The sequence below is a fragment of the Piliocolobus tephrosceles genome, unplaced genomic scaffold (assembly GCF_002776525.5).
Source record: "Piliocolobus tephrosceles isolate RC106 unplaced genomic scaffold, ASM277652v3 unscaffolded_39670, whole genome shotgun sequence".
In the NCBI taxonomy this organism is placed as follows: Eukaryota; Metazoa; Chordata; class Mammalia; order Primates; family Cercopithecidae; genus Piliocolobus; species Piliocolobus tephrosceles.
Genome location: NW_022323943.1, coordinates 1 through 2,580, shown reverse-complemented (window position 1 = coordinate 2,580; position 2,580 = coordinate 1). Strand labels below are relative to the sequence as shown.

The window sequence follows — 2,580 nt, the reverse complement described above, 5'->3', positions numbered from 1 at the left end:
GGATTGTTTCTAAGCACCCGGACGCACTGCTGGCGCAGCGTCAGCACCTAGGGCTCGCAGGCAGGCCTGGAGCCCGAGGACACCTTCATCTTAGCATTCACTCTGTGTCCAGCCAAAGCGGCTTCCTCCTGGAACGTTGGTGCGGAGTCTGCTTCTGGCTTTTCCTGGGAGGTCATGGCCTCAAAAGGGAAAGCAGATCGTAGTTGGCCTGGATCCAGGCCTCTGGGGGTCCCAGAGCTCTGAGAAGGCATGGCTGGGTACCGTTATCAGCCCTGCGGAATCAGCGCGGGCCACCTGCAGCCTTACGGGCTTTACTGGACAGAAGCCAATTTCTGCACAGAAGCCAATTTCTGCGCAGAAGCCCAGCGGGACCATTTGTGCCCGTTGCTGTGGCTCACAAGCCCTTCCCCCTGGGGTTGGCCCTGGTAGCCCTGACCCAGCAGAGGCCCGCCCTGAGCGGCGTGAGCGTGGCCTCTTCCAGGTTGCTTCGCGGGCACAGGGGGCTCAGGGCCCTCGGGCATCGGGAGGGGAGCCGTGTGCAATGGAGGAGCCCGATGGGGGCCTGAATCAGCTGGGGCCCTTCTGGGGCGCTTTCTCTGGGCTCTGGGCTCGCGACTGGGAGACCTTCAGTGAGGTCTCTGGAGCGCCAGAGGTGTTCTGTGTGCTGTCCGTCTGTGCTCAGGACTGTCCGGTGGGCTCCGGGGGCTGTCCCGTTCTCTGGGAAGCCGCAGGCCTTTTCCTGGTCCTGAAGAGCCTCCCCGAAGTGCTTCCGGGAAGCGCTCTCCTCGGGGTCCTGTGCATCAGGCCCGGTGTTTGGGTCCACAAGCACCAGCTTCTTCCACCGGGCCGCTAAGTCTCTGGCAAAGTCGCCCACGTGCTGGTGCTTCCGCAGGCGCTTCACCGTCTTTCTGATTCCAGTCTCCGCCAGGATGTCTGCCGTCATGGGCAAGGCGGAGAGTTTCTGCAAATATTTCTCTAGCTTTTTCGGGTCCGTCTTAGTGGCCAGACGCACCTGCAGCTTCTCCACTGCGTGCAGCGTAGTGGACCCTGCCGCCATCTCAGCAGAGCTGTGCAGGCCTGGCTGTCCCTGCGGTCGCGGCTCTGTCCTCGGGGCGGCAGGACACGAAGTCTGGGGTCGCCGGTCCTCGCTGCCCGGTTCGGGATGTGGAGTCGCAGGCCGGAGGGAGCTCGGTCCTCGGAGCAGCGGGCCACTGGTTCTGGGGCGCTGGTCCTGGCAGACCGCAGGCCTCGGGGCGTGGAGCCACGGCAACCTGGAGCAAGCTCAGTCCTCCGTGCCGCGGGCCACTTGGTCTGGAAGGCCGGTCCTTGCAGACAGCTGAGCAGGCCCGCTTCTGGTCCTCGGGATGTGGAGCCACAGCCTGGAGTGACCTCTGCGGTGCGCCGTCCAACGCCGAGTGAAGCTCCGGTGCCAGAGCCCGGCCTTATATAGCCAGCCCCAGGCCCACCCAGGGCTGAAGCCCTGACCGCCCTTGGCCCCTGGGCTGCCCCGCCCCGATACGTAATCATTGCGTCAGCAAAATGCGGCCAATCAGGACCGTCCAGGCCAGGTGGACTGCTGTGCCCCACAAGTTGTTTAGGTTAATTTCAGCCTGGACACACCCCACTGAGTTCTACCGTTGGCCCTCCGTGTTCGCAGGTTCCACATCTGTGCATTCCAAAAGACACACGACTGAATCTTCCAGGGAGTGAAACGGAAAACAACAACACCGCAAGACAACATCGTAGAAAGAAGAACCGACAGAGGATAACAACCCTTTACCTGGGATTGAGGCTGTGTGAGGGGACTTGCAAACATTCGTAGTAAAGTGGGATTAAGAGAGATAAATGAAAAATGTGTGTTTTACTTCTCAACATGGGCTCCATCAAGTTCAAGACGCTTTTGGAAGCAGTGTCTTTTCCCCGCCCTCTAGCCCATCCCTCTAAAACCCCCAGGGTCCTGGGGAATGTAACGATTTCCATGAAATCTTTTTTCCATCGTTGACTGAAGAAAACTGGGTGCTTTTTTCGGATTTTCTAAGTCTAGGAAACAAAAAGAAGTCCGCAGGCGCCAAATCAGGACTGTAAGGTGGACGCCTCATGATTTCCCGCGGCAAGTCTTGCCCAGCTGCCCTTGTTGGGTGAAAGGCCTGAGCAGCAACATCGTCGTGGCGGAGAAGAACTCTCTGGTGAGGACTGTTCTCGCTCCAGCTTTGGCGGCTAACTTTCTGAAAACGCTCTCCTAGTGAGCAGATGTGATCACGGTTTGGCCCTCCAGAAAGTCAACGAACGGAATCCCTCTGGCATCCCCCCCAAACGGTGACCACGACCTCTGATCTTGACTGCTCCTCTGTGGCTTTGAATGGAGCGCTGCCACCTCTTGGTAGCCATGGCTTCGTGCTTGGTCTTCAGGATCCTGCCGGTAGAGCCACGTTTCATCTCCTGTTACCAGTCTGGGAAGAAACTCTTCAGGATCTTGCTCCCACCGGCTGTTTAAAATCTCCTCAGAAAGGCTTGCTCTGGCCTGCAGGTGATGTTGGTGCCACGGTTTGGGCAGCCGAATTCCACTCTAATCTTTCAGTC

The 2,580-nt window shown here is 59.1% G+C and overlaps 1 pseudogene; it reads right to left on the bottom strand.

Moving 5' to 3' along the window:
* Positions 1 to 8: 8 nt before the first annotated feature.
* LOC113223182 lies at positions 9 to 1,057 on the bottom strand (annotated as a pseudogene).
* Between the last annotated feature and the right edge of the window lie 1,523 nt (positions 1,058 to 2,580).